Raw genomic sequence first — 10,609 nt, forward strand, 5'->3', positions numbered from 1 at the left:
GATTAATAAATCAATGTTCTCTAGTGGTGTCGTTAAACAAAAAAAAACCCAAAATCGTTCTTCTCACAGGACTGATGACAACTGAACCTTTCTGTTTTTATGTACATGTATCCACATTTTCATTATAATACATCAGTTATTACAATCACGTGTGAGCTGTGCATCTTGTTCTTCAAACAGTCAGACAGGGACCCCGGTGGTCTGAACAAGTGCTTCTATGCACTGCGGGTCCTCCATAGACCAAAGGATTTCACTTCCATGGTTTGTTTGAAGCCAGACTATTTTACTCTGATCCTGGCAGGTGGGACAGTGTGTGTTATATACCTCTTTGATGCATGCATTATGATATGATTTAGTGTAGAGGTGGCCACTCTTCTGCCATGTAGGGTTTCTAGCTTCTGTTGTTGTACACCTCACCTTGAAAAAACCTGAGAAGTGTGATTATTGCTCCCTTAGATTAGAAAGAAAAAGAGAAAGAAATGTTTTATTTAACGACGCACTCCACAAATTTTATTTATGGTTATATGGCGTCAGACATATGGTTAAGGACCACACAGATTTTGAGAGGAAACTCGCTGTCGTCACTACATGGGCTACTCTTTCCGATTAGCAGCAAGGGATCTTTTATTTGCGCTTCCCACAGGCAGGATAGCACAAACCATGGCCTTTGTTGAACCAGTTATGGATCACTGGTCGGTGCAAGTACCCATTGAGCCTTGTGGAGCACTCACTCGGGGTTTGGAGTCGTTATCTGGATTAAAAAACCCAGTACCTACCAGTCTGTAGACCGATGGCCTAACCACTACGCCACCGAGGCCGGTCCCCTTAGATGAGATCATGGGGAGCCATATAAGATATTACCAATTGATACCTTATAATTCACATGCTAAGGGGTACTAAAAATTACTCTCCTTCAACAACTAGTCTCAGGGCCATCACAACTGGTCTAAGGCCATGGTATGTGCTTTCCTGTCTGTGGGAAAGTGCATATAAAAGATCCCTTGCTGCTAATGCAAACGTAGCAGGTTTCCTCTGATAACTATGAGTCAGAATTACAAAATGTTTGACATTCAGTAACCATTGATTAATTAATTGATGTGCTCTAGTGGTGTTGTTAAATTTAAAAAACAAAAAGAAGAAATAAAAGTAGTCATAGGTGAGTGATGGGGAAGTGACAGTGATAGCTCCCATTAAACCAGGGATAGAAGCTAACACTCGCCCCAGGCGAGTAGAAATCCCTGGAGGCAAGTGCAATTTAAATGGCGCTAGTTCCCTGGGCAAGTAATACCGGGCAGTTGTGACCCAGATTCATGATGCGACAGTCAAACTATTTTGCCATTGAAACCTTTTAAACATACAAACTGTAGATGGATTTCATCAAAATAAATTGCTATGACAGATTGACAAAGTCAAAAAGTATCTGGAGTTTCGTTTGGTCTCGATAAATCCGGATATTTACTGCAAACACAGTTGGAACTTTCCGGTTTTTGTTTCCGAATATTCCGAAAATTGCCGTAATATTCTGATTATAGGGATGGGGGGGGGGGAATTAAAAAACCCGAACATTTACTGAATGACGACGAAGTTGGTGTACTTTACTGTAATGTTTATCATATGTAATTATGATCTTTTAAAAAGTATTGTTAGCCAGAAACTTAGGAATAAACTTAAATAAGGAATCTCCATTAAACAAATATGAAAACTAACCACAAATGACAACACATTTGAAACTTTACTTTTATTCATGTTAAGTACAAGCAACACAGTAACATGTGTTCAATCCTTGAACAACAACTTGCTAGGTCCCATATAGGTTTCGTCTTCTCAAACTGCTTCAGTAATGAAGTGAGGGGGGGGGGGGGGCTAGTGATTTTTCCTGGGGACTAGTAACTTTCCACAGCTACTAGTCCCCTGGGCCAGTGAAAATATTTCCTAATTTCTACCACTGTTTAAACACCGAGGACTGTTGTTACCAACATGTGTTAGCTGTGGTTAGAGTAGTTTGGCCCATCTCGTCCAGCTTCAGCAGTGGTACATATTAGTCAAGCCTATCCAGTTTGGAATACCCTATCAGGAGCTGGTATAAAATGGCCCATCTATATTTGATTATCTACCAGTACAGTAGCGGATCCAGGGGGTCCGGGACCCCCCCCCCCCCCCCTCGTTTTGAAAACCGACCATAACTTTTAAGGGGAAACGTGATTATATTAACTTTTCTACATGCTATAAGAGGCACGCTGTGTAAAAGGAGAGATCAGTCATCATATTTGGACCCCGCCCTCCCCCCCCTTCAGAAATCCTGCATCCACGCAGGACCTCTGAGAAGAAGTTTTTTGTTTTTTTTGTTTAACACCACTAGAGCACATTGGCTATTGGATGTCAAACATATAATAATTTTGACACAGTCATAGAGATGAAACCCGCTACCTTTTTCCATTAGTAGCAAGGGATCTTTTATATGCACCATCCCACAGACAGGATAGCACATACCACAGCCTTTGATACACTAGTCGTGGTGCACTGGCTCGAGTGGATTGATCCTAGGGCGACAGCAAATCAAGTGAGAGTTTTACCACTGGGCTACGTCCCACCCTTATGAAGAGTATTAGGCTATGACCTATTAAGTTGATAAATCCATTTAATTTTTTTGTTTTTAAAACTGTTTCAATAACTGAGTATGATGGCTCATTGAATGTCATCACTTTGTAATACAATAGTAACTGACAGGCACTACAGTGTTTTGCAATTACAACTAATAACAATCAAGCATCACAAAATGTATTTGAAATTATCCTGGTGACACAATGTGTGGAATGAGACCACTGAAACATCTGCTCTTCTTGACGACTCCATTTATTCAGCAGTTTTTTTTTCTTCAGATAATTGAATTCAATGTTTTTGTGCAGAAAATACATCCAATTTCCGGAATGGACAGATTAAAGTTTATTCCGGGTTTTCATGCATTGATTGGATAGGTTCCAGTTTACTCAGGGTTTTCATACTCTGAGTATGTACATGCAGGAAAATATTTATCCAGTTTTAACAGGAATCTTGTGTTTTTTCCCCCAAACCTGTGGGATTTATAATGCACATATGAGTTGAAACTATTCAGGTGACATGAAATTTTAAGATTTTACAAAACTGTACAATCTGGCTTTGAAAAGTAGGCCACTTAAAGTGTGACATAAAAGAATTACAATCAGGAAACTTGAAAAACCTGATAACGAACATTGTTTTTAATTTAGTTTTTTTCAGTGACATCCCATCGTCCTCTTGTCAAGGTGTCTAACCATCGAAATTAGTATTGTCGCTTCCTGGATCTTTTTACATTCATGTTTTCTTAGAAGAACTGTATGAGTTCTAATTAACAGGCAAGTTAAATTTATGACAAAAAGTAAAGATCGTAACGCTGTATTAAGTACTTGCCTAAGAGTGTGAACACGACTCTTGAAAACTGCTAGCTCATGAATAGTTTAGTTTGCACTGGATATTAGACCTGCTAGGACTGGGATTGTTTTGTTTTTTTGTTTTTTTTTATTTGTTTTTTTTAAAGATACAGTTTCTGTCTATTTTTTTCACTTTATGATCTCGGAAAAGCACAGCTTCTAGTATTACAGATAAATGAATGATGATTGTAGAGCATTTCATGTCTACATGTCACTGACTCGTTGCAAAGGATACATGAACAAAAAACCCGTAAAGTTTGTTTTATTTAATTACGCCAGTAGAGCACATTGATTTTTTATCTTATCATCGGCTATTGGACGTCAAACATATGGTCATTCTAACACTGTTTTTTAGAGGAAACCCACTGTCGCCACATAGGCTACTCTTTTATGACAGGCAGCAAGGGATCTTTTATTTGCGCTTCCCACAGGCAGGATAGCACAAACCATGGCCTTTGTTGAACCAGTTATGGATCACTGGTCGGTGCAAGTGGTTTACACCTACCCATTGAGCCTTGCGGAGGGAGCACTCACTCAGGGTTTGGAGTTGGTATCTGGATTAAAACTCCCATGCCTCAACTGGGATTCGAACCCAGTACCTACCAGCCTGTAGACCGATGGCCTAACCATGATGCCACCAAGGCCGGTAATACATGAACATATAAACTGCTTTTTAACCTTTGTAAAACAATGTCATTCTGCAATTTTTAGGGTTTGAATCTCTACCCTTGTGGGCTGGACGTAGCCCAGAGGTAAAGCCCTCGCCTAATGTGTGATTGGGGTGGGATCAATCCCCATCTGTGGACCCAGTGTGCCATATGACTGGTATATCACAGGCCGTGGTTTGTGCTATCCTGTCTGTGGGATGATGATATTAATGGGAAAAATGTAGCGGTTTCCTCTCTAAGACTATATGTCAGAATTACCAAATGTTTGAGACATCCAATAACTGTTGATTAATAAATCAATGTGCTCTAGTGGTATTGTTAAACAAGTCGGACTTTAACTGTACCCTCAGATACAGATTTTTACCCTCGGGTAAAATCCTCAGTGTTGTAGCAGGGCCGGGACAGTATTTCGAAATCTTAGGTGACCATATCTTTTCACACCGGGTATTTACCTTTACTAAACCAATGAGATGCAATTTAACTATACTGATGTGGTGTTCATCAAGTATTGATCAATCATTCTAAAACAGAAGATAATTCATCAATAAAGTTTGTGTGATTCTTAAGTTTGAAACTTTTTTCTTTAGAACAAACAATTCACCTTGTAACTTTATTGGTTGTTCATGTCAGTTTAAAATTGTTTTAAGAGAAAGTAAAACAACGGTTCACATGAAATAATATACCCATTGATAGGAAATGTGTACCGAGCTCTCATCGAGAATGTTTAATACTAATTACTCATTGATAGGAAATGTGTACCGAGCTCTCATCCAGAATGTTTAATACTAATTACTCGTTGATAGGAAATGTGTACCGAGCTCTCATCGAGAATGTTTAATACTAATTACTCATTGGTAGGTAATGTGTACCGAGCTCTCATCGAGAATGTTTAATACTAATTACTAATTAAAAGGAAATGTGTACCGAGCTCTCATCCAGAATGTTTAATACTAATTACTCATTGGTAGGTAATGTGTACCAAGCTTTCATCCAGAGTGTGTTTAATACTAATTACTCATCGGTAGGTAATGGGTACCGAGCTCTCATCCAGAGTGTGTTTAATACTAATTACTCATTGGTAGGTAATGGATACCGAGCTCTCATCCAGAGTGTGTTTAATACTAATTACTCATTGGTAGGTAATGTGTACCGAGCTCTCATCCAGAGTTTAATACTAATTACTCATTGGTAGGTAATGTGTATCGAGCTCTCATCCAGAGTGTGTTTAATACTAATTACTCATTGATAGGTAATGTGTACCGAGCTCTCATCCAGAGTTTAATACTAATTACTCATTGATAGGTAATGTGTACCGAGCTCTCATCCAGAGTGTGTTTAATACTAATTACTCATTGATAGGTAATGTGTACCGAGCTCTCATCCAGAGTGTGTTTAATACTAATTACTCATTGATAGGTAATGTGTATCGAGCTCTCATCCAGAGTTTAATACTAATTACTCATTGATAGGTAATGTGTACCGAGCTCTCATCCAGAGTTTAATACTAATTACTCATTGATAGGTAATGTGTACCGAGCTCTCATCCAGAGTTTAATACTAATTACTCATTGATAGGTAATGTGTATCGAGCTCACATCCAGAGTGTGTTTAATACTAATTACTCATTGATAGGTAATGTGTACCGAGCTCTCATCCAGAGTTTAATACTAATTACTCATTGGTAGGTAATGTGTACCGAGCTCTCATCCAGAGTGTAATACTAATTACTCATTGATAGGTAATGTGTACCGAGCTCTCATCCAGAGTGTGTTTAATACTAATTACTCATTGGTAGGTAAAGGGACATACCCTAGTTTTTAACACCAAGGCAAAGTTTTGCCTATTAAAGCCGATTTTGATAACTGAAATCACACTTTACTTAGATTTCCTTGTTTAGATTAGCCATTTCCATACATTAAGTGTTTTTGGTCGTCCTGGTGTTTTTAATATTATAAAATGCATTTCTCATAATTTTAAAAACGCATTGCATCTGAGAGGTAAAAGTTATGGAGTCGAGTTTTAGTCTATTTTAGAGGGTATTTCACCATTTCAAAGTCACAGATTCGTGTTTCACTCAATTGTAAGTTTCTCCAAATGTGTTACAGGTTTGCAGATTAACTAAACTAAAACTAAATTAATTGGAAGAAGAAGGAAATGTTTTATTTGATGACGCACTCAACACATTTTCTTTACGGTTATATGGCATCAGACATATGGTTAAGGACTACACAGATATTGAGAGAGGAAACCCGCTACCGGTATCACAACTTCATGATCTACTCTTTTTGAGTAGCAGCAAGGGATCTTTTATATGCACCGTCCCACAGACAGGGTAATACATACCACAGCCTTTGATATGCCAGTCGTGGTGCACTGGCTGGAATGAGAAATGGCCCAATGGGCCCACTGACGGGTATCAATCCCAGACAGACCGCACATCGAGTGAGCGCTTTCCACCCCACCCAATAAATTAATTGGATACAAATCTTGAATTGGTAGTGTAATGTTTGAAAACCTCTGGAATTTGGTAGGTGGGGTAGGGTGAATGGAGGGAATATCAAAGACATCTCTGGGAATACGACTGCCTCCTGCTAGTGAGAATACATACATTTAAATGTCTATAAAGAAAGCAAGATTGTTTTATTTAACGACGCACTCAACACATTTTATTTACGGTTATATGGCGTCAGACCACACAGATTTTGAGAGGAAACCCGCTGTCGCCACTATATGGGCTACTCTTCCAATTAGCAGCAAGGGATCTTTTATTTGCACTTCCCACAGGCAGGATAGCACAAACCATGGCCTTTGTTGAACCAGTTATGGATCACTGGTCGGTGCAAGTGGTTTACACCTACCCATTGAGCCTTGCGGAGCACTCACTCAAGGTTTGGAGTCTGTATCTGGATTAGAAATCCCATGCCTCGACTGGGATCCGAACCCAGTACCTACCAGCCTGTAGACCGATGGCCTGCCACGACGCCACCGAGGCTGGTTTAAATGTCTGTAACTTCCAATACATATAACTTTAAAGGCACCTTTTGGGTTTGGCGGGACATGCAGCCCAGTGGCTATCAGATGCGCAGTTGGTCTGGGATGGATCTCCATTGATGGTCCCATTAGGCTATTTCTCGATCCAGCCAGAGCACCATAACTGGTATATCAAAGGCCGTAGTATGTGCTATCCTGTCTGTGGGATGGTGCATATAAAAGATCCTTTGCTACTAATGGAAAAATGTTTCCTCTCTAAGATTATATGTAAAAATTACCAAATGTTTGACATCCAATAGCCAGTAATTAATAAATCAATGTGCTCTAGTGGTGTTATTAAACAAAACAAACTTAAGCTTTAGTGTAAATAATTTCAGTGCCACTAAATCAATGATTAAGTGCCGGTTAGGATTTAACTATGATGACAGCACAAATGAGCAGATTGCATTCTTGACAGGCTGCGTGTAGCTGCATGATAATAAAATAAACACATCTCCAAAATACCTGTTCAGCCATTTTAGCTTGCGTGACAGTTGTTAATTGAAAGTGGTTTGAGGAACATGCAGGCTGCCAGTGTTGTTGTCAGCCGGGCTGATTAGAAGATATTCCTCAAGTCTGTGATAGTGTCATATTAAGCAGATTAACCATTATCTTTCACTCGTTTTGATTGTGCAGGGATTGACGTGTGCAATATTTGTATGGCATGTTTTAATACTAACATTGATAACAATGGTTCTAAAACACCACATATATCAGGAAATACTTCATTAAAAAAATTGATTTTGATTAGCGACCGTTGTAATCAATTTAAAATATGATTAACAACCTGTATTTAATGTTTTAGGGGAATAAAACATTTCCTAAACATTTTCCATAAAAATTATATGGCACACATGCTCATGTAATAATATCTATATATTTCACTTGGGTAACTGGTCAATACATAGAGGTTATTACCAGAGTGTTTTTCGGCATCGTCAATATCTTGTATTAGCAATAAAAATTGTATTATGTGAGCCTCTGGCAAGCATAATACATTATTTTTATTCCTAATATATGATATTGACGATACCAAAATACACGAGGGTAATAATCTCTTTATCATATAATCTCAAGCTTAATACAATGTGTTTTTGTAAAATGTACACACAACTTTAATTCCAGTCCGCCATTACAAGATATTCAAATGATGTAAGAATATGTGGCACGGTGTATTTTTGATGTCAAACATTTTGGATGTCCTTACATCAAAACAAACTAGGGCTTAATTTTTTTTAGTTTTCTTAACGCTGGACAGCTTTCAGTGTCAGATTGCCATTGAAATGTTTTTATTCGATGACTATGAATGCATACGTCAATTATGGAGTGTCACACAAGTACGTTTGCTTAAATGTCAATAAACCTAGTGCTGTGACCTCAATTAATTTACATCTAATTTGCAAAGTTATCAAATTCTTAAAGTATGTGATCTTAAAAATATCACATACTTTGATTGCACTGAAAATTTAAGATATTATATGATAAAGGTATGTATTACATGTATGTGTACAGTTACGTATACTGAATGAATATTTTAAATGTAAATAAATGTTTTAAAGTTTTATATTCTTCATACAGTAATTGATACTAGAACAATATGTCCACTGGCTACTCTAACCATGTATTGTGATTTTCACTTGTATAATTTTTGCCCAACAGTGATATATTTCTAGATTATTGGATTTTCGATAAAGTAGGTTTTAGTTCTGTGAATATTATGCATGAAGGCTGCATTGCCATTAGAATCTGCTGTTTTTGCCTAATTAACCTATGGGTGACCTTAAAGACACATGTTGCTTCAGAAACTGGTCTGCTATAGCTACAAATGTATACAGTTGATATTCACTGTACTTTAGAAATAGGAGTATATTTAAATTAAAGAAATTCTGTCGATGAATACGAGCAATTTCTTAAGGAAAAAGCTGAAACTAATTGGCTAGTTAATTGAAACATGAACAGCTGATTCCACTTAATTGCATATTAGTTTACCTTTTCTGTTAATTGCATATATATATCTGCATAAAATGTCTCGGCAGCATGCAGATATGCATGTTAAGCAAGTTTAACTACACTTGTAGATGTTGCTTATTATTGAAGGGGTGGGATCTAGCTTGGTTGGTAGAGCGCTTCCCTGAGCTGCTTTGGTAGCAGGATGTGTTGAGGGGTGGATCTAACTCGGTCGGTAGAGCGCTTCCCTGAGCTGCTTTGGTAGCAGGATGTGTTGGAGGGGTGGGATCTAACTCGGTCGGTAGAGCGCTTCCCTGAGCTGCTTTGGTAGCAGGATGTGTTGGAGGGGTGGATCTAACTCGTCGGTAGAGCGCTTCCCTGAGCTGCTTTGGTAGCAGGATGTGTTGGAGGGGTGGATCTAACTCGGTCGGTACAGCACTTCCCTGAGCTGCTTTGGTAGCAGGATGTGTTGGAGGGGTGGATCTAACTCGGTCGGTACAGCACTTCCCTGAGCTGCTTTGGTAGCAGGATGTGTTGGAGGGGTGGGATCTAACTCGGTCGGTAGAGCACTTCCCTGAGCTGCTTTGGTAGCAGGATGTGTTGGAGGGGTGGGATCTAACTCGGTCGGTACAGCACTTCCCTGAGCTGCTTTGGTAGCAGGATGTGTTGGAGGGGTGGATCTAACTCGGTCGGTAGAGCACTTCCCTGAGGTACTTTGGTTGCAGGATCAAACCCCATAAGACCTATTCTTTGATTGTTGTTTTTTTCAGTCACAACCAGTGCCTCATGACAGGTATTTCAGAGACTGTGGTTTGTGATGTTCTGTCTGTGGGAAAATGCACATGAAAGATCCCTTGTTGCTAATGGCAAAATGTAGCAGGTTTCCTCCAAGAGTATAAATCAGAGAAACCAAATGTTTAATATCCAATAACCGATGATGAATAAATCAATGCGCTCTAGTGGTGTCGTTAAACAAAACAACGCATTAACTTATTGTGCTGGAATTCACTGGATTAGCTTTGTTACATTGTCCGCACATAAACGAATGCTAGTTTGGTAGTAGTTGAAATGAGAAGATTTAAACATGCATCCCAAGAGGGGAATATACCGCAACAGATGTACCAGTAACCACACCGTGAATTTACAAGGCTCTTACTAACCTTATTTGCAGAAGAAACGCCAAGTATGGCACGGACTCAACACTATTTGTTTTCTATTTTATTACAGGATGGGCAAATTGGATTTCAATGAAGGATAGCATCTGTCGACGGCCATCGTTCTAAACTCCAGAATCCACAGATATTTGGCAAAGTAAATTGAATTTGCATTTGAATGAGTGCTTATTCATCGTGGATTTGTCACCAGAGGTAAGTCTGCCGTCTGCTTGCTGACAACTAATGTCCATTGATTGTGGCGCTCGCGTCAAGTTTGTCTTCTATTCGTGAAGCCACCACTGGTTACAGCAGCCAGAGTTTAAATGAATAGGGTCCTGTTTGGTGGATAGTTTAGGACTAAATA

At 38.9% G+C, this 10,609-nt stretch overlaps 1 protein-coding gene across 3 annotated transcripts in view; it reads left to right on the top strand.

Moving 5' to 3' along the window:
• The window catches only part of LOC121381062 (zinc finger CCCH domain-containing protein 10-like), a 168,409-nt gene that overhangs the window by 24,871 nt on the left and 132,929 nt on the right, over window positions 1-10,609 (top strand). For all 3 annotated transcript variants that reach the window (XM_041510150.1, XM_041510148.1, XM_041510149.1), the window contains one exon: window positions 10,319-10,458. The gene's annotated coding sequence lies outside the window, so the exon portion shown is untranslated. The remainder of the gene's footprint in view (window positions 1-10,318; window positions 10,459-10,609) is intronic.

This window comes from Gigantopelta aegis, chromosome 9 (genome assembly GCF_016097555.1).
Source record: "Gigantopelta aegis isolate Gae_Host chromosome 9, Gae_host_genome, whole genome shotgun sequence".
NCBI classification, from domain to species: Eukaryota; Metazoa; Mollusca; class Gastropoda; order Neomphalida; family Peltospiridae; genus Gigantopelta; species Gigantopelta aegis.